Genomic DNA, 25,447 nt, shown 5'->3' on the forward strand with positions numbered 1-25,447 from the left:
ACGCAGCAGCTGTTACAGTATACTTCAAATTTCATATCTACCATGAAGATTAACGGAATCTTTTAGTTTTAATCTGGCGATTGTTTTCTTATTAAAATCGTAATCGTGATGATTAATGGTTCTTACTTAGGTATTAATTACATGTATAATTGATTTTGCATGGAAGTATCTGCACCTCAAATAGATAATAAGCCATTAAGTTCAGACTATATCAGTGATATTTTAAAATGTATCATGGGTATATGTTATTCGGACACTCGTCCTTTTCTTTATTTTAACCCATATCTGGTTTTAAAACATAAAATAAAATTAATAGTTTCCGTTGATTAAATATGTCTAATAGACACTCAAGTCATTATAAATCACTAATGCGATTGATAGGTGAATTATGGCTTTCTACGTTTTCAGCGTCCGAAAATTTGATTCAACATAATCATTCGGATAGCAGTTGGTAGACATGGAATAAAAAAATCTGTCGATAAGATAGAAGGGGGCATCATAAAGCGGAAATGATGGATGCACTGACTAGTCCAAGAACGTATTTTCGGAAAGAAAATAATGAGATTGTGAGAAAGATAACAAAAGACTCCAAATTATGATGAGCGAATAGCGACAGCTATAACAACTTTGAGAACAGCACCAAACCTGACCTGCCTAACCTACTCACGCATTCATCTAATAGCAGTAATGAGTACGGAATGGATTTTAATGTGCAGCACCTTTTCGAAGATATAGCTAGCTGCTTTCACATAGATCGTTTGAGATATGTATTTTACGACATAAAATCAAGGAAATGATTCCAAATGAACACACTTTTCTGCACCTTTTCGCGAGATTAGCACATGTATCCCCTTTTTATCCTCTCTTTGATGCTTCACCTTTTTGCTTCCTTTTCTTTCATGGTTTGTTTAAAAATGGGACAGAATAATAAATGATGAAGTTCTCTCGGGCTATCAGCCAGGTGATTTCTGGAAGCCTATCCAGAAATCACCTGGCTGATATCCCGAGGGAAGTTCTTCATCGTTCTCCTCCAGAAAAGCTTCAAGAATTACTTCAGAATAATACATGATTTTCACTTTTCTTGACCAGCTACATAAAATCCTACAGTCTTATTTTGTAGAGCAGAACGAGAGCTATAAAATGGTATAATATAATCATTACTGCTCCAATAGTTCCCAAGATAATGTGTTTTTTTCACATATAAGTAGGGTGACCAGACACATACCTTCAAAAAAGAGGACAGAGCATGGCGAAAAAGGAGGACAAAGTCATGAAAAAGAGGACGTCGCCAAAATGGCAACACATTTGCCATTACTCATAATTTAATCAATATAAAAAATCTTACCAACATTACTCTCGCAGATGCTTTTCAGGTGATGTCTTTCAATAATTTCCTCTTACCTTTAAGGAAAGAAAGCAATCTCCTAATCTGTTATTTAACAAACGACAAAGAATATCTACAATTTGAAGCACAGAGTATTACTCCTTTCCTAGTTCTTGGATATTAGAATGAAATCTCCCCACAAGTTAATACCAATGTAACAAGTAAGATTCGCTTTAACTTATTTCCAAAAACCAAATTAAAATTTTAGGTAATTTAGATTGGGTAGAGAAATATGATTTTAATGCCACTAACATTTCTAGCACTCTTTCAACAGCAGGGGAAAGTGACAGCCACCTTACACTTTACCTCATATTCGTTTCTTCCATACTATCCTTTAAAAGCTGGATATTTTCTTGCAAGATCATTGTTGAATTTACACTTTTGCTTCATTATTTCATGAAAGTAAATATTACTTAACAATCAAAATTCTCACTACGCGTTTCTGTATCGCGGATGTATAACTCGAAGAGGAATTGACTGACCCCCGTGGCGGAGTGGTTAGCGCACCGAGCCACAACGCCAGCGATCCCGGATTCGAATCCCGGCCTGGTCATGGATGTTCTTTCTGAGTATCTCTTCATCAAAATCATCATATCATCACTCATACCCATCTTCGCGATTAGCGACAAGTGGCAGAAAAGCGAAGTAAAATAAACCAACCAAATCAATCAATCGAAAAGGAACTGCACAGACTACATGCGTTCCAGCAGTCGCAGAAGGCGAAGCAATGAGTTAGAATAATACTAATGACTTGGGTGCGGAATTTTGCCTATTTGCCATTTTTATGCCTTTGTAGTAAATCAGAGGGCCTAAAGTTTAAGGTTCGTTTCATGGTGTTTTTAGTCCGAAAATACATTTTTATAGTGCCTATAAATGCCTATTTTGCTTAATGGTCAAAAAATTTTATTCTGCAATTTTTGCATACTTCAGCTTCGTATACATGGCTTTGGCTTTCCCCACATTGAAAGATGTAAGGCTTTGTTGATGTTGTACTGACTGAAATCTGGTAATCGACAGATTTTAGGTTCTCAATTGTAACATTGTTTTAATTATTTTTTTTTGTTATAATGGTACATATTGTTTTTTTTCATCATTTGTTCAAATTCGCACAGTCGTTAGCACAAGCTCTTGTTAAGAGAATTACTTTAACTGACGATTCCCGCAAATGTGAATTTCGATCAAAAGAAAAACTGTTTGCACTTTTATGTATAACCTGAAGTGCTAACACTGTATAACTGTTCATTGTAAGAAGAAAATTGAAATAAGTTCACATTTTAATGTAGTTTTTTATTTTAGGGTGCCTTTTCAGTGCCTATTTTCATCATTTTGGTGCCTATTTGACTGCCGAGGATTTTAGTGCCTATAAATGCGCCCCCTACTAATGACTCAGTCGGGAAAGTGATTGTGTTCAGTTCTCAGATGCTAGGTGAACATTGTTCGAATACTAACGTGCCCCAAGTCATACGCTATGCCTTAAATCATGATCGTTATGTGTCGAAGGATTGTCAATGCAGCACATGCTATAGTCAATTCTTACTCTTTCCAAAAAAGGAGGACATTTAGCGATTTCTAAAAAATCCGCCCGGACGCCGGACAGACACCTAAAAAGGAGGACATGTCCGGATAAAAGAGGACGTCTGGTCACCCTACATATAAGGATCCCCTGAGCTCCAAGCGTCAGCTACTTAATTCGAAAACAGAAATGTCGAGCGTAATCCAGTATAAAAAGTTGTTTGAAACCCAGAAAATGCCACACTTACTTCCTAAATACTGGTTTCTTTAGGTAATTATTACTAATTATGTTATTTATTACAGTATTGAATAAAGAATGTTAATATAACTGGTTTAGACCTGAATAAAGGCATTTTATTAGCACCTTTTTTGCACTGTTTTGAAAACATTTTTAGAACTTTTTTTTTCCTTTCCAGACCATAATTTTGCACCGTAATATCCCTTCCCTAGTAATGAGCATACGAATGGGTTAGGTTTAGTGTTGTTAGCATATTTTGCACAGCAGTTAATCAATATGTCACGTCATAACAGTTACTGCGCTGGCAGTACTATACCTCCAAAGTTGCTAAAGCTAAAGCAGGTTGCACCTCCTCTGGCACTGGTGGAGCATAGTCCTGAATCACGCTGTACAGTCAGACTACTTCCACAAAATCTCCATCTCACTTCATCAATCTAGCCAACGAGCCTAACAACCTCGCACAGCGTAATCGGCAGGACAAGGAATTGGTGCTGGGTGATTACGCCAGCGATTCATTGGAAACACGCTACGCTATTGGAGGCTTGAAGCAGCGGTACTCGCTCTCAAGCTGTTAATCCAGAATAGCCGAGACGCAGACTACCGACGATCGCCATTTGCAGCTCGTCAGAATTACAAAGCAAACTTCTCCTAATGAAGTTGTCAAAACCAAAACGTCCGTACACATTCACCAGACTTCGAATAAACACCCACACGCGTGACCCGTGACAGCATCCAGCTTGACTCGATCACAACAGATGAAGAAGATCTTTTAATTTGCGCGAAAAATCTCTGGAGAAGAAACAAATGACTTCATTGGTTCGTGCGTGGGCGGTTTAATGAAAGGAGGCGCCCGCCAATTGCAAAATCGTGACCAGTCTACGCTGGACAGGACAAAACGTCCGTCTAATGAAAGCTGCTTGTTCGGCACGGGCTGTTTCTCATCTTGTTCAGTAACAATGTTCTGGAAAAGCTGGTTGTGCACAGTTCCCACAGCTTTCAACTGAATCTTGCTATGAAAGTATCGGCATCTCTCTGCTCTATTTCTGTTATGCTATAGTGAAAATAAGCAAAATCTGTTAGCAGGCACATAGCCAGGGGGTTGGGCTCGGGGGGGCTGATGCCAGAAATCCTACATATATATTATTTGAATAATGTATAGTGGTAATTAATTTTACTTCCTAAGCATGATTAAACATCTTCCATAATAATTTGTTTGGGAGATTATTCTACCTCGCTAGCTTCACTGTATTCTCTGCAAAGCATCATTTTGAATAATGCAATTTTAAGATTGTAGATTATTGTAGAAATAAGGAAATATGCAGATTCGACCAGGACTAGAAACTGGATCTCTAGTGTGCCGTACCACAACTCTACCAACGAACAAAGAAATACTTCTTGTTGTAGCTCTATTTTTAATGTCGTTCATATGCCATTCGATATATCCATATTCTTCTTCACACAAAATCCATGGCTTATCCCGGAATCTAACCTGGGGAACCTGATGCTAACCACAACGTTACCGACATCGGCTCCAAATGATTTTAACGAGCCTGCCACTTTACTGCAAACAATTTCCGTTTCTGCATAACAGGTTGGATTCTATACACAGAGCGGTAAAAGAAAAATCAAACGCTTGTTTGAAGTCCACTTTATGATGAGGTATGCTAGAGACTGAACCTATATGATCCATTAGATTATATACATATATATATTGTGTGTATATAAAATTTAAGGCGAATAATGTCATTCCTTAGAGAGAATCAACTTCAAGTTACGGCTAATCAAATGGAGAGTTTCGACTTTTCCGACGACAAACCACATCTTCCATGTGTCCTCTATCCGTTAATGGGTTTTTCTACACCATCTTGGTATTCCCAAGAGAAGAAGTAAATAATATTTCGATATCCGTAATGCTAAGTTTTTATCCTCCTAAGACCATCCAGTGCACAGACCTCTCTTTCTTCAGCTCGCCGTGGAGAAAGGTCGGTTGGGGAGGAGTAGTTTAGGGTCCTCGCGTCTGGCTGGACACAAACTGTTCCTCCTGCCCTTAATGTCACAAATTATACGTATTTGATGTATTATGCAATGTATATAGAAAACAATATATAATTTATAAGCTGTATTAAGTTATATGTAACTGATATAACTCCAAATTTGCCCTCCCCTTAAGTAATTCAGCTTAAATAAATCACTGTTGAGCGGCAGTTACGTGGCATTCCTACCAAACCACTGCATGCGTGAAAATGCATATTCCCAGATTCATCTAACTCCTATCCGAGACAGGGAAAAAGGAGACTTTCAGCCTCCATTGGAAACGTTTGGGCCCGCAAGGCATTATGGGCCACGTTTAAGAGTAATTGCTGCTGTCACGGCATTTGCAATTATCTAGTTGTGTGGTGCCTAAGTGGGTAGTTAAAGTCGCGCCGGAAAGACTTTTTAGCGAAGGTTCGTGCTTGCATCGACATTGCGGCTAATACTAATATCGCAATATTTAATGACCGTGGAAAATTTTATTACCGTGCTAGCCGTCCTCGTGAGTGGCATGGGATTCGCAATGTTTCGCTCGATAAATCATCCCAGGCGATGCATCAATTCGTTTGGCTGTCTGGTAGCCCAAGTGATTTCTACGTGTGGGCAAAGAACAACAGTCGGACGGAATAGCAAGATTCGCTTTGTATGCTATGTTTTATCGAATCCACTGTAGCTACCGGCATTGCTTCACTTGGAACGACATTTTCCCACGGTCGTAACTCGATGAGGATGATTATGCGGCCATTTGCATGTATAGGGTGATCATAAAATCTGGAACCAACGTCAGTAGGCGACCGTGGAATGGGTACCACAGTCACCTGACCTCAACCCCATGAACTTCGCCACATGGGGAATTCTGAAATGTGAGATGCGTGCTGTCGAAATTCGGGAAATGGATCATTTCCGGATGAGGCTGCAATGGCTGCCCTGGATACCGAAATTTTGAACAGAATTCAAGGAAACATGGTCAACCGTTTGAGTTCCACATAACATAACCTGCACTGCATTTTTAGAAAATTTTGCAAGAAAACAATTCTGAATGAAATATATTAAAACAAAAAGCTAGTAAATACATATGACAACAATTCTGAATTAAACTAAAAGCTAGTAAATAAATATGAAAACATTCTCCAACGAAATATACATAAACAAAAAAATAATAAATATGAAAACATTTCTACAGGGTGGCTCAATAAGTCACTTAACACCCCCAGTACAAGGCCACTGCGGCATGGGACGTGAAAATGGCGATGACCAATCGTTATCAGGCCAAGGGGGAACCACATGGACGTCACCCGCATGGTCGGCAGCCATCTTGATGTCCGCCATCTTGAATTCAACTTCAGAAATTTAAATGGGAAGGGGGTCGTGCGACATATCAAAATGGGCTAGAATTTCTCCAGGAAAACAACTGTGACATTTGTTTTCACCTAACTTTAATTGTTGCAGAGTTAACAATACCACAAAGTTATAACACATGCTCAATATGACGTTCCTCTTGCGCAACACACACGTGTAATCGTCTCTCCCATGACCTTACCACATTCTGAAGAACCTCAAGAGTTATTGCAGTACAGGCATCCACAATGCGTGTGCGCAAGTGGGCCAGATCCCTGATTTTCGTAGCATACACGATGGCTTTCAGGTGTCCCCAGAGGTAAAAGTCCAATGGTGTCAGGTCAGGTGAGCGTGCAGGCCATTCCACAGTCCCTCGGCGACCAATCCAGTGGTGAGGGAATTGTTGATCCAGGTACTGACGGACTATCATCCCATAGTGCGGTGGAGCACCATCTTGCTGGAACCATTCAGGATAGCTCCCATCCTCGGACAGTAAGGATGGTAAGATCTGCTCCCGTAGCAGAAGCAAGTAGCCCTCTGCATTTAAGTTGCCCTCAATGAAAAATGGACCAACAAGTCGGGAACCCCAAGTACCACACCACACCATTAGCTTCCCGCCTGCCGTCACCTTGCTGGGATCTGTCCAATGTGGATTTTCGGGTGACCAGTACCGCAGATTTTGCTTATTCACCTCTCCCGACACATAAAAATTAGCCTCATCACTGAACAGAATCTTGCTACCGACGGCAGGGTCACGTTGCAGTTGTGCTATAGCCCACTCACAAAACTGCAAACGCCTGTCTGGATCGTCCTCACTAAGGTGCTGCTGCAGCTGTATCTTATACGGATGCCAGTGGTGGTCACGTACAATCCTTTGAATTGAACCCCTGCTGACACCGCTTTCCAGCGCCAGTCTCCGTGTGCTACGGGGGGGACTTTGCAAATGATGCCAATACCGCTACAGCAGTACCCTCATCCGTGGCTGTTTTCGGACGTCCATGTCGCGGCTTGTCATCCAGAGATCCAGTATCTTGGAACTTTGCCAGCAACTGGCTGACGGCCACATGTGACACCGGTTGTCTTGCAGGATTGCGGTTATTGAAGTCTGCGGCAATGTCACGCGTACTTCTCTCTCCTGACATCAATATGATGGCAATCCGTTCCTCACGTGTTAGTGGCATTTTCGTTCAGATCAGTGAAAAAGGAAATATGCTACTCTTGACACGATCAATTCACATCATCACTCTTTTAAACTTTTATGTAAAGACAAAACACAATCGTAATTCCCATGCCAACCAATACTACAAGATATGTACATACCGGTAAGTCAATATCCGGACATTTTCAGTGATTGGTCTAACAATAAATACCACATAATCACATACTAACGATTATTTGAACAATAAACATTTAAGCAAAAAGGAAAGGACGTGTCACTCTCCCATGCGGAAATCGCCCTTAAATTTAAAGTTAGGTGAAAACAAATGTCACAGTTGTTTTCCTGGTGAAATTCTAGCCCATTTTGATATGTCGCACGACCCCCTTCCCATTTAAATTTCTGAAGTTGAATTCAAGATGGCGGACATCAAGATGGCTGCCGACCATGCGGGTGACGTCAATGTAGTTCCCCCTTGGCCTGATAACGATTGGTCATCGCCATTTTCACGTTCCATGCCGCAGTGGCGTTGTACTGGGGGTGTTAAGTGACTTATTGAGCCACCCTGTAAATGAATGGCTAATAAATAAACATTGGAACATTTCTGAATAAAATATATCCATACTAAAAACTAATAAAGAAATATTAAAACATTTCTGAATGAAATATACCCAAACTAAAAGTATAAATAAATATGAAAATAATTATGGATGAAATATATCAAACTAAGAGCCAATAAATAAATATGGAACATTCTGAATGAAACCCAAAAAGCTAATAAGTAAATATATAAAAAAATCTGAATGAACTATATGAGTGCCTGTACGTACAAGAAACTAAAAAATAAATATATAAACATTTCTGAATTGAACATACATAAATAATTAGAGCAAGAAGTGGAATACAAATATATTTTCAGTCTTCCTGAACTCTTTTACAAAATTCCCTTTTGTCATTACTTTTATGCTGGAAGCTCTTTTTTTATTTTAACACGAAAACACGTTTTTTTTTATTATTATTAGCCGTGAACATATAAACAGTAAAGGTACGATGTGGTGGATGGATATTATCACACTCTCCTGACCAATTCATGGATACCTTTAATTTAATCAAGTGGGTACAAAGAGAACCCATTCTACCTTCGTGACAGCCTACGGGAAAAGAAAAAAAGAAGCAGAGTCCCTTACAAAGGCAAGATTAAAGGCACAAGGAGTAAAGCGGTTTTGCTCATATTAAAAAAGAAATACCCCCTGTTAAGAGCAATTCTTTTGTTTGAAGGAGCCGACCGTCTGGAGCTTTGGATTCTAATTTCGAGAACAGCCATCGATACGCCTTAAAAGGGCCCCCCTCCATACCCCGAGTTGCTTTCTTCGCCTTTCCATATAGGGTAGGTGACGACGGCAAGGCTGAGCACAGTAATTCATTACCCTCAGGAAGACTTTGCACCTCTAAATCTCTTTCGAAAACAAAAGAATCGCGACGCTATGCTTCTTTTTCGGTCTATTGTGCCTGAAGTTGGAGCTATGCTCGTGGCCTACTTCTCGCATATAAGATCGAAAGCTGTTTTGTGACTGGTACATTCTTTTGTAATACAGTATTTAATAACAGTGTTGAAGCGTGACATCTTCACGTAGTCATCGCAAGATTTGCTAACCGTCAGGGTTGATCTTGCAACGGGGGCGAGGGACAATATTTCTCTGCGGTTTAGGAATTATCTGGATTTCAGGTTAGTTGGAGCTGAACTGGCTATCTGCCGGATGTGATGGCTGCCTGGCTGGCTGCTTGACTGGTTTGGAGGAATAGGACATGTTCTAATTGCTACTGACTTTCCTCGACTGGATTCTGTGGAACAGCCAATCAGAGCAAAGATAATCTGGGAGTTTGCAAAGAAGAGTTTTTGGTCTGTGGTTTCCGAGTGTTGGCTGTTTTTGTTCGTTTCTCAATTTTAAAAAAAAGCAGAGATGACGTGCACTGCATTCGTGTTCATTTCATTAATATTTAGGTATTTATGCAAAGCGATGAGATATGTACGTGACAAATATGATTAGCTAAAAATGAAAATCCTTATTATTTACAAGTGTATTAAATGTTTGATTTTTTTCTTTTGCGCAAATACCCTATTAATATTTCATTGCGAGTGTTGGTAACACACGCACCTAGAATGTTCTCTCATTCTCAAAATTTATTCAGTCATGAACTGTACAAATCGTAACGAGGAAGTGGACCGAAGCTGTTAATTGGACGGGTTAAAATTACAGTGGTGTAAGTCACTTTTTGTTTTAGAAAAGAGAGTCTGATTCACAGCACTTTGCTGATCAACACAACAGCTGTTTCCTTTATTACAAGACCTTAAACTGTCATCTGTTGACAGTTGAATGAATCTCTGATTTACTTCACGATTTCTGTTCACAGATTAACTTATCTCGATCTGGTTTCTATGTCTAAGTGTTTTGTTTTTTTTTTAAAAAAAAAAAGTGACACCACTGTAACTTTAACCCGTCCAATTGTAACGCGAATGAGAGGTTTGAAAATACCTTCAATACATGCGATTATGTGCATATTAAGTTTAAAAAATTATGTATTACCATCCCTAGCTCGGAAACTTCAGCCTACAGCCCCTATCACACGGAACTGGATATCTAGTTGGAATGCCCTAGTTGGCGATGAACTGACTTTCTAGGTAGAAATTATGGCCGGCTGGCTGACTGCTTCTCTGGTTTTGAGTTGAGTTGAGTTGGTGTTTTAAGTCCACTTTATGCACAGTAAGGCTAATCGGGACTGGACCTACAGTTTAAAGTGGGATCCGAACCACTTGTGCCTCCACCGGGTATCGAACCCGGGACCCCTTGATTACAAGGCGACGACGCTACCACTGCGCCATCGGAGAGGCTCTCTGGTTTTGAGGAATAGGACATGTTCTAATTGCTACTAACTTTCTTCTACTAGATTCTGTGGAACAGCCAATCAGCGCAAAGTTTGGCCATGTGAAGATAATCTGTGAGTTTACAAAGTAGCCTTTTTGTCTGTGGTTTCCGAGTGCATACAGCACGAAAGGCATGTTTACAATTGAAAAAGCTAAAATATTCTTCCATACGTGTAGAGTAAACGTTGTAAAGTATGTATTTTATCAGCGCCGTTCTTCTTTACCTAAAACCATTTAATACGAAGCGATATTCCTCTCGGTTGAATAGTTATCGTATTTTAAAAGTGTGAAGTGATACGTTGTTTACATCTCGCGCGGCCGCCATTATGGGAACGGAAGACTATCGACAAGTACGGTGTAACAAGTACCGTGTGAGGCGAAAACTAGCAAATGGGTAGCCAGTTAAGCGTCAACTAGAGCATTCCTACTTGATATCCAGTTCCGTGTGATTCAGGCTTAACACCGCTTTCACCTTCGTTGTCACCACGTTGAACCATACACCATAATACCCAAGGCTACAGTAAACACCCAGGGGTCCCGGGTTCGAATCCTGGCCATGGATATTTGTGTGTCCATTCATCAATTTCATCACATCATCACTCATCCCCATCTTCGCAAATTAGCCAAAAGTGGTACAAAAAGTGAAGTAAAATAAAGCAAATCAAATAAAAAAAACAAATACAGTAAACCCCCCCCCCCCGCCCCCAATATTTTCCATTTGGGTGTTGTAATTTATATTTACTATAGAGCTTGGCTAAAGTAATCAAAAATGAATTGATATGTTTAAATTTTGGAATATGTTCATGAACAACGACGCCAGGGGTTCCGGGGTGTTATTTGCGAGTGTTCCTTCACCAAATCACTCATCCTCATTGTCGCGATTAGCCAAAAGTGGCAGTAAAGCGACGCTAAATTACAAAAATAAAATCAATTTGATTTAAATGTTCATGAACAACAGTAAAAACATGTATTTATATGTGTGTATATTCAGTGTACATAAGGTATTGAAGACAGCACGAAGAAGGGTCATGTGATTTGTAATTGTGGAACAGGAAAAGACTAAGGAACCGATCATAAGAAATGTAAAGTCAAAACAAGGGGAAAACATTCCATTCAATTCTGCACAAAAAAATGAATAGAAACAGAAGCCCAAAAAATGTCAGTTTTGGATAAAATGGGAGTGGAAACACGGAAATGAATTAGATAGGGTAGTTTTCTAAGATGGCAATCAACATTCTCGGATATGTTTTATCTGACTTTGGTTATCTTTTAAACCAAAGCACAAGTATAGAAATTTAATTTCGATCATAAGTGTTACTAAATGTAATAATTTGAGAAATTTTGGTGTACTTGATTTTTTTTGTCGTGATCATTTTTGTTGCTATTGGGTTTTACTCGTGTAGTCAAAAATGTAATCTCACAAAAGAAGAAAGATCAGAATTAGAGCTTTAATTAAATAAAATCCGAAGTTAAATGCCCGGTAGTTCTACGGAAGGACTCTGTTCGGTTTCTGCATTGTCCCTCCGAAGGAAACGAAAGCACTTCTGCCCTCTGTTCAGTGGCCTGGAACAACCATCTCTATGACGCAACCGAATTCCCTTTGTAAAATAGTGCACGGGACAAAAAACACACAATATGGCTCTCGCATTCAACTCTGATTAATGTTTGTTTCTTCAGGTGAGTTTGTGAACGAGGACATTTCGAACCTCTCCCGCCACGACCCACGAAGAAAGCTTCAAGAGGCAACGAAATGAAGATTTTAATTCTAGCACAGAATACCTCGTATATCTTTCCCTCAACCAGTTCATGTGCGGACAAAAAAAGGAAAAGGAAAAAAGGTTCCAGATGAGCTTGAAACACCAAGCAAGAATTTGAACGAATCTCCCGGCGGTAGCTTTGTTGTGGAATGCGATGTATAAAGTATGTAAAAAGGTCACAGTTAACGTTTGACTTTCCTCTTCTTCTTTCTTCAACCGATAGATAAATATAATAGCCATGTCGCAAGCACGATTCTACGCCTTCTTCTTCTTCTTCTTTAGTTTCTTTTCTTTCTTCCGAACCGAAAAATATTGTCCACGTCTAAGACAACAACAGATTCATATGGTCAAAGACCTGACAATAGCTCTGTTCTACGAACAGCTGGTCGACGAAGAGAGAAGACAAATTTGAATCCGGGGCAGGTGAAATGAAGGTGAAAGTGAACCAAAGGGTTAGGAAATTGTAAACTTGGGCAATCATTAACAATGGGCTATAAACTGTACACAAATTGCGTTGCAGACGTTTCTTTTTAATCTTGAGGGTTTTCTTTTATTACGTATACACATGTACACTTTATCCATTTGTACAAAGGAAAAATGTGAAATATCAAGATTGCAAAATGTTTTGTGTGTGTACCTGGGTAAAAACTATTGCGCCCAAGGCTCATTGCAAAATACGAACACAATAAATAATGTTAATTTACTGAAATCCAACTGGCGAGATTTGTTCTTAGGATTTTTTCGACGAACTGGAGGGACATTGTATTTTTTTTTTATTCATCAGTTAACCCCATCTCAAAGAACCAAACATCTTTGGAAGGTACATTTTAGTCATGAACTTGATTCTGTCACTCACATAAAAATATATTTTCAATTGCGAAAACTATCTAATTCTTTAGATTGAACTGTACACGTTCTGCCCTAATTGTCGAGCTCAAGACGATGGTATTGATTGATTTTACTCGGCTTCTTGTGCCACTTTTGGCTAATTTGCCAAGATGGGCATGAGTGATGATATGATGAAATTGATAAAATTACACTCACACACATCCACGCCCAGGCCAGGATTCGAACACGGGACCCTTAGCGTCATAGTGCAATATGCTAAACACCCCGCCACGGGGGCCGGCATGGGATGATGGTATTCTAATTGATTGAAATATATTTCATTTATCAACTTTCAAATATGTAGGCTTATGATGGTAAGAGACCAGTCGGAAGACCAAGACGAAAATGGAGGGATAATGTTGAGATGGACCTAAAGGAAATTGGTAGGGATGGAAAAGAGTATATAGATCTTGCTCAGGATAAGGACAGATGGAAGCCTGTGCTGCTGCAGCCATGAACCTTAGGTTCAAGAAGGCTAGAGAGTTAGTTAGTTACGCTTCTACAATAAAATGAACGATATCAATTTCCAGAGGTTGACCGACCGTTCAAAACCCCTCGCCTCGGTAATGGTACCATGTGACACTGAAATTTCCATGAAGAGACAACATTCTTCCAAGAACTAAATTCACCATTTTTCTCCGCATCCTTTTTAAAAAGCTCGGCGAAAATTAAAGGTTAAACAAATATTCATAGCAATTCGTTTTTCTTGCTACCTACGCCTCCGATAAAAAAAATATTCCCATGCCGGGAATCGAACCCGGGCCTCCTGGGTGAAAGCCAGGTATCCTAGCCACTAGACCACATGGGAGCGATATGTTAATGACTTTGACGTCGATGCTCGATTGGGTAAAAGCGCAGTTTTTTCCTCATTATGCTCACTCTCCAGTTTTAATTTTAATCAGCCTGTTCCCCTGCTGATAACATCAAACGCAATAGCGACCTTGATATATCTCTTGCATCACGTGTAGCAATGGCATCACCAGCATTACAGTAAACGTTAATGAATGACAGGATAATCATCTTCAGCGGACGAATGACGAAACTAAGTTTAAAATGCCGATTGATAAAATTGTATAATAGGTACTGAAACTTTCACCTGTGTTTCAACAGTCATCATGAAGGAAGTGTAGTGTTGAGGTTATGAAACGATATTCTTCAATTGATGCATTCGTTATTGTTCAGTAGTTCCATTTCCACAAACCAATTTTCTCCCTACTATAATTTCTGTTATTACAATATATATATATATATATATATATATATATATATATATATATATATATATATTCGCATCTACTTTACCGAATACAAAATACAGGGTGTTTCGATCCATTTCTGTGAAAAACAGATTGCTAGAAAAGGTGTTTCGTGCAGCGGTGCGTCGCTGGGAGTTTTGTGTGGATGTGCAGGGTGGTCATTTGGAATTTGGCTCAGTGCAACCTGTGATGGATTATGTGTTACTCTGAGGTTGGGTTTATATTATCTGTATAAGTTTCGATAGATTATGTGTTACTAAGTGTTAGGTTTTCCATTCTCATTATTGGTTTGATTCTAATATCTGTCTTTCACAGAAATGGATCGAAACTTTATAATCACCCTGTATATTGAATATTGCCGTTATGACACCGTAGACTTTAGTATGTAAAATGCAGTCCTGGAAGAGAGGTTGACAATTGGGTGTTTTCCGAAAGGGTCATCCCCTTAACCCCTTACACCCCGATGTGTGTGTGGAAATGGGGAGGGGGCAAAATTTAATATAAAAGTAACATAACATAACCCTACAGCTCTACAGCACCATGGCGGGCCTTGGCTTACCTACCGACTGCTGGTCTCCCTCCCACACTGTTCCGCCGTCACCTGTTATAGCGTGGAGGTCTCAGACCAGTGTTGGGGTGACGAGTGATCAGCCCGACGAACCCCCAGCCGTTATTGTAGGTCTTCTTGACCAGGTTACGCTCACTCACTCGGAGCTTCCCAATTTCCTCACGATGGTGGGTTGCCACCGGCCCTATACGTAGGCCGAATAAATTCCAACCAGAGCCGGATTCGAACCTACGCCGTCCCGCAGCGAACGATCTCAAGACGAGTGAACGCCTTAACCCGCTCAACTACGGAGGAGGACTTTTATTTTTTTTATTCTTAAAGGTAAAGTGCTCCCCTGTGCATAGCACCACGCCATGAAGGCGTATAGTATAAAAGTAATATATCTATATATTGTTGTGTGAGAACCAGAAGGACGTAACTCCGATTTTTCAAATTTACAGGAGAGGAAATAATGTATTTTTTGGAATATGTCTTGACTCTTAAAAAGAGACAGCAAATTAGAAATACATGACTCTACCTTACTGCTAAGGATTGTAAGAGGAAAAATGTAGATTTGACTCGTTCATTTAAACAAAATTGAAAAACGCATTTTTTGGAGTATGTTCCTTTGGTTCTGATACGACGATAATATACATTGTTTTGTTATATTATGATATTTATTACATAATTCACAGTAATTTAAGTGCCATTTTTAGTTTAAATCATATACATAGTAGTAGTTTTAATGTACATAAGCCATGGAAAATTTAGGGGACAGTGCCCCGATTCCCCCTTAACGTCCCTGTATAAACATTTCCCAAATTTGGTGTTTCTGCCTTATCTAACTAGCGTCGCTGTTACACAAAATTCAAATGAATAATTTACTTTGCATTAAATTCCCAACACAACTGCAAGATGAATCACTTTACTCTCATGCAGGACAGAAAAACAAGACATGCATCAGACATCCATTAACAATACTTTGTCTGGTGTCCATCAAGGCTCTGATAAACTTTTATTACAGAAGCTGCAAGTGGTGCATTTCAAGTGGAGAAAACTTTATGGCGCTCCTTCCCATAACGTTACGCAGCTTCTCCCCACGAAGGTATCTCCCCTTGGGGGGTGGAAAGTGGGTGAGTGGCTGCGGCGACCTTGATAAGGAAGGATTCCAATGAGTGTGATTAATGGACAGGGCTTTTCACAGAGCAGACTAAAAGCAAGGTTGATGAAGGGGGGGAAAGGAAAGAGTGATAAAGTCAGATGCCATATTCCAGTTATACTTCACCTGCCCCGGTAGCTCAACTTTTTTGCCTCCACTCTTTATCTCCGCCATGACAATCCGCCGACACATCCAGCAAGATTCTGCCACGGGGCAATTTGCCGCATTGTTCAGAGCAGGAGCCGGATGAAAGATTAAACAAGCCATTCTGCGTCTGGTCTTGGACAGTTTATTTAATCGTCCGTGGGAAATAAAGCATGCGCTCAACAAACTCTCGAGTAACCCTACGGTCGTGGATGAAACTATACCGTGTTTGTTAGAACCTGTCCCGTTTCCCGCGCTAGCAATCGCTCGACAGTTTCGGTGCCAATGAGAAACGAGGAAAAAATCGTCTGCTGGGCAGCGAGGAGCGAATGGTAGCTAGAAGAGAGGCGCTTACGTAGACACTGTTGCGACGTTGCGTATTTTAATTGGCTGCCTGGCTTTGACTTTCCCCAGCACGGAGAAAAGCCAGCGACGAGCTAGCGTGGGAACCGGGACAGGTTGTAACAAACGCGGTATAGATGGTGCTGCTATATACTGCTAACATAAAATACGACGTGTTGCGTTCGTTTACCACAAGGGCGTATCAAAGGGATGGGCTGACGGTTATAGTATGTTTGTATGTGTTAACCTAAGGATTCCGAAGGGGCTCGTTTACTGTGGACATTATATGGAGCAGCAGTGTCTTGAGATTTAAGTCCACTTTATGCACAGATAGGGTAATCGAGATCGGGACTGGATGTACAGCTTAAAGTGGAATCCGAACCATTGTGTGCCTCCAATGATGTAGCTGTGACAGCAGGGAGACGAGACTTGATATTTTTGCCACCCTTTCTTGAATTTCATGCTCCTTTCTTTGGAAACGTTCGGGCCAACAGGGGAGGTCGTATGACCCCTACCAATATGTCCCGTTGGGACGGTACGGAGCAGTAACGTGCTCAAGGGTGGCATAGTTGGTAACCCCCAAAAGACACAAGAGCTTGGTAACGAGCTATTACAACCAAATGTGACATTTAAGACCTAGTAAGTGGAACTCACTCAGAATAGCTATCAACTTTTCTTATTTTCAGGCTACATGACCAGTGTCTCTAAAAATAAACACCTGAGTGCACAGCTTACCACAATGATATGGAGACCCAAACGAAAACAGAACAGACAATATCATTAGTGATTCATTCACCACCTTCCAACAGTACCTACCAATGCTCGCAAAGCCCAAATTATGGTAATTTTCATTAAAGTTGCCCTTATACCACCCTGAAAACAACCTTACGCCTCTTTCCCAGACACAACATTCTTGATAAACCCCTGATCATCGTGGTTATTCCCTTCGCCCTTTTTCCTTAGTTGCCTACCCACCAAAGCCATTCACTTTCGGCAAACCGCATGTAACTATGCAACCACTTTTCTAAGTTCAACAAGCAACTATATAAACCAGACTGAGCTCTGTTTATTTGCGAGATATTTACTTTCTAGAATCTGCTCCTCATCTCAGCACATATAGTTCACCACACTTGCATGTAAGTATAAACTGGCGGCATCGTTAGATGTCTCAAGAAGACAGTGGCGGATTTGGAAGTTACAGTTGGGAGGGGCGAATTCACTCGGGACACTTTACCCTCCTTCCTGAGAAATCGGTTAGGCATAATTATAAAAGAATTGTTATTATTAACATAGTATTGTTATTTCTTATAGTATGGATAACATAAATAATACATCATAAACAATATCTATATAAAATATGATCTTCAGTTGTAAAGAGCAATTCATTTTTATAATCTCAGTACGACTTATATACTGTTTCTGGCCCCTTCTGATCAATCCTTGATGTGAGTTCTACGCTGAAGTTGAGGAATGCCAGAAATATTTATCAGAAGAACCAATCTTCTTGAGAACAACATTATTCTTCACTAACCGTTAATAAAACTACCCGAAAAATTACCTCATACTAACACAAAACTTGGGATTTGTCTTTTGAACTTCTGTCAAGACGCAGGAATTCATTCTCTTTAATGAATTTTTATATAATTTAAGAGAGACACACATTCTCCCGTAATAGTCTTATCACCTTTAAAAGACATTGCTTCAGTTTGAAGTTGCAGTTCCTGCAACGCCATTTCAATATTTACTACTGAGGCTTAAGTTGTGTGAAATACATAATATTTGGTTGAATTCCCTTTTCCAGAGACGGGCAAGGCCCCCTTGTTCCCCTTTCGGACGTCCATGGTGTGCTTCGTCAGTTTATGTTCTGAGTACCAGTTCGTCAGTTTTATCACATATCCTCATCGTCGTGATTATCCAAACGGTGACAGAAGAGCGACGCTAAAATATACATTCAAATACAAGGCTAGTAAGCAATATAGGAGTGGTGAGGCTCGTGCATTAGGAGGGTAAAAAATATTACTGAGGAAAGCGCCCTCACTTTTACGGAACCACCACCTGTTTCTTCTTCAGTGACTGCAATGCCACACTGCTACTCACGAATCAAACTACGAGAAGTTTCCCGCTGCACGAACGCGACCGACGAAGCCCCCTGCCTCGCTCACTCCCTCCTTTCCCGCCCTTCAACGTAGCAGTACAGCCGCTCGTCCTGCAGTCCACACGTGCATGCGAGTGCGCTTTTTCACAAACATCGTGGGTTGATCAGTCCTGGTGTAATGTGATTCCTGCTGGAATCAAATTTCGACTCTCCATATCCCTTGCCTTCATCCATTCTTCATTTAGTTTATTTTCGCTTTTCTGCCGCTTTTGCTAGTCGTGACGATGAGGATGAGTGAACTGATGGAGGGACACTCACAAATATCACCTATTCCCAGGCCGGAATACGAACCCGGGACCGCGGTGTGATAACCACTACTCCAAGGAGGTCGGCGAGTCTCCCTTCATTAATTTAATCCAATTATCATTCACTTTCATCGTCGTGACTAGCTTAAAAAGGAAAAAGAGCGACGGAAATTACAAATTACGAAATTCTACACAATAAAAAGTGGGCACAATGAAGTAGTGGTCAAGAGGACAGGTTGCCAGGCAGTTTCGTTTCTTCCCACCTGGCGCCAGCAGCACGGAACGAAGGAACTGATAATGAAACTACAGCTTTTCTCCTCAAATCACTCCTGAGATGTTTCCATGAAAGACCAGCATCAGACGCAAGAGGGGAGAGTTAATGTCCTCGCAGCGATGCTCGACTGGCCCCGCCCATGTCAATGTCCTTCTCCAAAGCAAAGATCAGAGTCAACGCAGAGGAGACCCAGAGCGCGGTATCTCGCAGGAGCAATTGCGTCGCCACATTTTCTCTCGGGTGGATGAAGAATTTTTAAGTGGGCTTTGCTTCTGGCTTCTCTTACTTTCTTGTCTTTCTTACGTACGGTGTTTATCTTTTCCTTCTTTCCCTCTTCCTTTTCTTTCTCTTTCCCCTTCATCTTCTTCCTACTTTCTTCTCTTTCTCTCCTTTAATCTCTCTCTTCGTTCCTGTATTTCCTCTTATTTTACTATTTCATTCTTCTACATTTTTCTAGTTGTTCCCTCCCTCTCTTTTCAGTCCTCTGTTTACATTTTCCATCTTTCCCCTCTTCTTATTTTTCTTTCCTTTTTCGCCATCTTTCTCTCTCTCTTTCTCTTATCTTCTTCCTATCTCTTATATCTTTTCTTTCCTATCTCTGATCTTTCCACATTTCTCATTCTTTCTGTTTCTCTCCCTCTCTCTATCTTCCTTTTCCTCTTTTAATCTTCCTTCGTTTCTTTATTTCTCTCATTCTTCCTACATTTATGTATGTATGCATCTCTCTCTCTCTCTCTCTCTCTCCCCCGTCCTCTGCTTATATTTTCCATTTTTCCCTCCTTTTCTTCATTCTCTTTCCTTCTTCGCTAGCCCTCCCCCTCTCTGTTTGTGTCTCTTACCTTCTTCCTACACTTCTATTTTTCTTTCCTCATACATTTCCCTCTTTCTTTCTTCGTTTCTGTACTTTCTGTCTCCTTTTCCTCTTTCTATCTTCCTTTTTCTATCTTCTCCTCTCTCTCTCTCTCTCTCTCTCTCTCTCTCTCTCTGATTTTACCTCTTTTCTCGTTACTAAGTTTATCTTATCTCTTCTTTCCTCTTTCACATTCGTCCAACGTTTCTCTATTACTCCCTCTCTTTTTTGTTTCTTTCCTTTTTCCTTCTCCTCCGTCCTCTTTATCTCTATAGCTGTGTCTGTGATTCTTGCTCCACCAGAAATATTTTAAAATTTTCTCCTCTATTTAGCTAAAACTATTTCACCGTGGACTAGCATTGCAGAGCACCTCCACGCTAAGTTTAGTCTCGAGTAAAGCACCATGTCCGAGATACCTCCACCAGGACATGAATAGATCATTTAACTTCTGGAAATAAAGAGACACATAAAAACTTCAACGCATCGTCTTTACCAAAGTATTCTCCCAACTAATACTCTGCATTAACTATGTAATCAATTTCCTCAGCTGTAGATCAAGATCCATTCGCTACCGGAATCAATCTTCATTTTAGTTTCAAAGGTGGAGGTTGAAGTAACATATTATATTTGAGTTTTCAAAGTTCACTTTATACACAGATATGCTAATCAGGACTGGACTTACAGTTTAAAGTGAAATCTAAATCACTATGTGCTTCCACCTGGTACCGAACCCGGGATATATTGACTACAAGATGACGACTTGTCGGAGAAGCCGAAGTAGAAAGTTAAGCCAGAAATTATGAGTGGAGAATGTGGAACACGTAAAAGAAATTCCAAATTCAGTTTTAGCAAAGAAAATGAACTTTCTCAAGAGGCATTTGCTTGGCTCTATGAGCAATGTAAACACTGTGAGCCAATACAAGAATTGTCACTTTGCGCAAGCTTCCAGTCACTGGCGTACGAAGAAGGGCCACTGATCGGGCTTCAGCCCCCCCCCCCCTTTCCGAAATATCGAGAAAATCAAAATTTCTAATAAAATCACAGAAAAACCTCCATTAAAATAATCCCCAATTGCAATTTTTTTGGGGGGAAATATATAAATATCCGAAATATCTTATTATGTATTCCGCCCCTATAGAAAGCAACTATGTACTATCCACGCTTATATTTTCCAGCCACTCCAGAAATAAAAAGGAATTAAGAATGGCATTGCCTAAGATGCACTGATGCGAAAGTGTCGCTTCATTATTAGAAGAATATCCAATAAAAATTTGAGATAATGACGCGTGACTAATTCATACTGTGCGAATACAAATTGCAAATCATCTCTGAAAATGAAAATAACAATACACGACCCAAAAACCAAAAGACAACGAAAATTACTTGCAGAAAAGAAACCAATATGTCTTCCACGATGCCTAATCGGCGGGCCCATCTGCTTAACAAAGATGCTCCAGATACCGTTGTCACTCGTAATCATATTCTGTGACCGAAGGGACGGTCGATGCGTTAGTGGCCGAATATAGCAATGCTGAATGCTTGCTCGTCCGAGCCATCAGACACGCCTTTCACCACTGCGATGATAATCTTACAATTTGGATATTAACAGAACCGGTCTTTAAACGAGTGTCACAGTGGTACGCGGGTTGTCGGTCCAGATCAGAAACATTTCCCGTCTCTCCATAGGAACGTCACGAAGCACGCGGACAGACTTCAAACCGACGTCTCGCAACAGGTTGAATTCTTCGTTCTCACCATTCATTATAAGGATTCCTCATTTCAGACATTTGAATATAATACTATATCAAGTCATTTGGTGAATCTAGACTTCAGCATTACACAATCTAAAAATATATCAATATGTTAAAAAGTGTTATTTCTAACAATAGACTTATTATGCAAAACTAATCTTCTACATTGGAATCCATTATATTGTATTGGAATTTGGTGCATATGTAGTATGTATCATGTACTATATACGTTTAATATAAACTTCTGATATCATCATTGTTGGCCAAGCGCGTTATGTGATCGACTTTGAACATTGCCCCTGCAAGTTCTCAGGATCGAGTCTCGACCTTGTCATTGGTGTTCTTTGTGAGTAGCACTTCATCGCTCATCCCCATCGTCGCGATTAGGCCAAAGTGACAGAAAAGCAATGCTAAAAAAGGAACGTACACACCATAAAAGCAGTTAATTTTTGTGTTGATGGAAGGGGATGGTCCGGAAATTCGAAGTGGGGTGGGGACACACATGTCAGTCCTCATCGTCGCGATTAAACAACAAGTGGCAATAACGCGATTGTACAATGCAAATAATCGTGCGGAATCCAATAATGTGCGACGAAAGTAACTTCCGCGAAACAAAATACGTGAAATCACTTTAAATAAAGAATTTATAGAATAATGCACATAAGGATTTTGAAGATTTCATAATCACTCTTCGTGAAAATACGTACATTAATCTTGTAATCATTTAATGGTGTTTATTAGCCTCTAAGAAAGAAAAACAAAGGAACAAAACATATGTACTGTTGGTGTGAAGCTCATATGAAAAGAAATGTAAACACGCTTGCATTCCTCTTGATTTAAAATTCAGTAATTTTTATAGGCAACAATAGCAAACAATTTGTGTAGAAAAATATACAAATCATGTTAAACCATAATTGGTGTCATTATCATGAAACTGTAAATAAACATGGCAGCTGATATTTTTTTTATCATTAAAAAAATTGCCAAAATTCTGCTACAAAGACTATAAAAATATTTAAGTTAATATTTTAAGTTACAATTATAGAGTACATCCTGAATGTTTTATTTTCACTGGAAGAAAAGTTACTGAAATTATTATTATGTTTCAATTAACACAATCAACAAACATTTCCATAGTAGGTTCACACATACAGTATCAGAAACAGAAAAAATGTATAATTACATATAATATTTATTTGCGTTAATCAAACTGTTCGAATATTTTACAGGGCCGTTTACTATAAAAAGCTTTTCTGTAAAAACACATATCTATATGAATGGTGCCAAAAACCATACAAGCAATTTTAAGCTTTTTTAAAAAAAAATATGTAAAAGATCGATATAAATAAAGAAAATTATCAAAAATTATTTTTATCCACCCTGGTATTGATTGATCTAGTTCAATTACTTAGCTTTTTCTTGCCATATTTTGCTACTCAAGAAAATGAGGATGAATGAGGTAAAGATTCATGAAGGGAGAATCACAAACATATAGAGACGGCACAACACAGGATTATACTGGCTGAGAGTCCTGACGCCAGACCCTCGCTAATGTGCAAAATGCAATCCACGTTGTACTACGTGGAAGGGTCACTCCTTATACCTCTCCAGCCCACATACGTAAAGTATATTTGTTTTAACGTTCAAGTCATCTCTCTTCGATTCACCCATTTTCGTATGCAGCACGAACGACAGTAATGAACGATCAAATCAACGGGTTCTCTCTCTGCTTGTATGTTGGGCTCCGAACAGAATCTTCCACGTTCAGATGGGACAAGCGTGGAAAGCTGGGAATCAAACTACTGAAACCGCCTAACAAGAACAGTGGGAAGAGAACGAATGAGCTTCCGACGAGAGCTGATGTTCCGATTAAGGGTTAAGAAGCAGTCCGGTGGGCGGGTCGCAGCTCTGGGCTAATTCGTAAAGAGGGTCTCCACCCGAATTGATCAAGCGCTCTTCCATTGCTGCACAGGGAGGAAGAATGCCTATGCGTCTACTTCGAGGTAACACCACTTTCGAGAGCACTTCTGCCAAGCCACACACAGTTGAATCCTTTACTACTACTACTACTACATATAATAATAATAATAATAATAATAATAATAATAATGTCTTTGTTGAGTAGGTTCAATCGCAGACTAATTCCCCAATCCAACCGTAGAAGATCTGGACTATAAAGGAGAAAGTCCACGTAAACCACATGTTCAGCAAACACTGGTGTAAACACGTTTTGAGTAGATATATCTATCACTAGGACTAGGAAGTTGATTGAAAAATCTTTTTTGTTCCTGGCCCTCAAAGACAATGTTAAACCTGATAGGTCATTTCCAGTATTTTTTGTCATCTTTGTTGCATTTTGTATCATTTTTTGAGGTTTCTTCTTGCTTGCTGTTTTGTGAATTTTAAATGCATTTGCTAGCATAATTTACATATTTAAATTTTCTAACATGTTATTTTTTAGCAAGTATGGTCAATCAAAAAGCACAATATTATTTATTCTGAAATCTTTAGCAATGTGTTAAATGATTAATTGTGACAATAAATTTATTTTTCCTCCAGCAAACTTAGAATATTTTGGGTGAAGTCTATCTTGAGGTCCCCTTGCTGGCTGATATTATTATTTTAATATGCCTATACGATTTTAAAGTAACGTGATTCACAAGATAAAAAAAAGTATGCAGGGGAAAAACAAGTGAATTTTCAGATGCTGGCCGGCCATTGTATCGCGGAAGGTCCACTTTGAAAGGAGGCGAATGACTTTACAGAAAAACCTCCTGGTGTGTTTTATGTAACCTTGAAATAAAAATAAAGAAAACTACATTAGCACTTAATTGCTTTTTCCCCATTTGCTTCGGCAGTTTAAACCATGAAACAACAGGTTTTATCGATTCATTCAACTCTCTTGTAATTCATGAAAAATCAAGCTTTCATTATAAAAGCGAAAATTATTCTTAGGTATTTTTTTTGAAAAATTTCCAATACTTTAAAGGTCATTCTATAGGAAATTTTTAAAGATTTTTTAACGGATTTATGTATTTAAAAAGTGTGAGATATGTAAATATATATTTAGTTATTTTAATGAAAATATGGAATTAAATATGGACTTTCAATTGTCCAAAATGGCAATTTTTCATTAAACAAACTGCACATCTAGATGAATAAAATATATTAGCCTTACATGACATTAACTACAATGCAAAATCCAAACAAATGGATTACCAAACTTTATTTTAAGTGCTGAATCGTGGATCTCCTATTGTCCCTGAAGACATATTTATGATGGGCAAGTGGTGCTCTACCAAGTTATGCCCAGTTCGTCATTGTTGATCTGGGAATGGTTATTTTGTTGACAAGAATGTTACAATGACAAATACATCGCCTATTTTCAAGATTTACGAACAAAATACAGATGAATTGAAAACCTTTGGTAGTATTTAAAACAAGAAAGAAAATGTAGCGTAGCATATCCGCTCGGTTTAAGAAATATTGACCCTGGC

The 25,447-nt window shown here is 39.4% G+C and overlaps 1 protein-coding gene and 1 non-coding gene across 2 annotated transcripts in view; both read right to left on the bottom strand.

Moving 5' to 3' along the window:
• The window catches only part of LOC145983467 (laminin subunit gamma-1-like), a gene marked incomplete at its 3' end in the record, with an annotated part of 50,430 nt that overhangs the window by 18,761 nt on the left and 6,222 nt on the right, over window positions 1–25,447 (bottom strand). The gene's annotated exons all lie outside the window — the stretch shown is intronic.
• TRNAE-UUC (transfer RNA glutamic acid (anticodon UUC)) lies at window positions 13,964–14,035 on the bottom strand. The gene has a single exon. It is a non-coding gene; the product is annotated as a tRNA-Glu (tRNA).

Source organism: Lepisma saccharinum, unplaced genomic scaffold, assembly GCF_977018435.1.
Source record: "Lepisma saccharinum unplaced genomic scaffold, izLepSacc3.1 HAP1_SCAFFOLD_1010, whole genome shotgun sequence".
Lineage (NCBI taxonomy): Eukaryota > Metazoa > Arthropoda > Insecta > Zygentoma > Lepismatidae > Lepisma > Lepisma saccharinum.